Genomic DNA, 995 nt, shown 5'->3' with positions numbered 1-995 from the left:
GAGTTAAACGCCGATAAATAAACATGATATAATGTAAAATATTCTAAATAAAAATTTGCTTTGTAAGTCACTGTTTTTATGCGATTTTTTTATGTTTAATCTTGCAAGGCGCATAAACGTAACAAAGATTCACTGATTCAAGAAACACAAATAATAAAATTCGAAGTGTTTAAATACGAAAAAAATAATCCTATAAAAATTAAACTAAGATTGGGTTCTTTGGAATGTAATTTCGTTTTTTTACGAAAATGAAAAGCGATTTTTTTTATAGGGAATAAATGTTTTATTAAATCATATTTTGTTGCTTTCAGTCCAATGCTCTTTACCATTATACTGATCATATCATGATTCCACGTGCATGAAATATTTGTTCTTTGCTTACAAAAAACTAATCTATAGGACTTTTGACCTCCTTATGTGAAGTAAAAGTTTAACAGTTTTAAAGCACTTGTAGTGACCGGAACATTCTTGTAGACAACCTATATCCTGTCCCCAGTGAAGATACGCTTCAAAAATGGAAGTTTGGGAATCAAATCATAGAATCAATTAAAGTAACGGCACACTTTTTTCCCGTTAGAACATGAGGAACCCCAATGTTGTGGTTTGAGATTGAACCTTAGGTTTAAGATTAAATTATAATGATTCAAGAATCTCGCGTGTTGTTAACACCCGGTTTGCACCAATTAATACCTTTATTATGTCTTCTCCAATTTAAACATCTTCGAACACCTTAATAAAAAATTCGTCTGATCGAAGTCTTGCAAAACATTTTTGGTCCCGTAGTATTGCCTATACATTTTCTCTATACACACTGGATAACTTTTTTTTCTTGCTTGATGTTTATCTTTCCGATAGTAAGAAAGCAAAATATGCCGAAATTCAGTATTTCACTTTCCATATTTGAAAGGGCACTAACAAAGAACTAATGCGCAAAATTAATCTAACTTTTTCATAAGTAAACCTTGCGTTATCTGCTCTAAATATATATATATATA

Source organism: Parasteatoda tepidariorum, chromosome 6, assembly GCF_043381705.1.
Source record: "Parasteatoda tepidariorum isolate YZ-2023 chromosome 6, CAS_Ptep_4.0, whole genome shotgun sequence".
In the NCBI taxonomy this organism is placed as follows: Eukaryota; Metazoa; Arthropoda; class Arachnida; order Araneae; family Theridiidae; genus Parasteatoda; species Parasteatoda tepidariorum.
The sequence above is the reverse complement of the archived record's forward strand: the minus strand, read 5'-3'. Positions refer to the sequence as shown.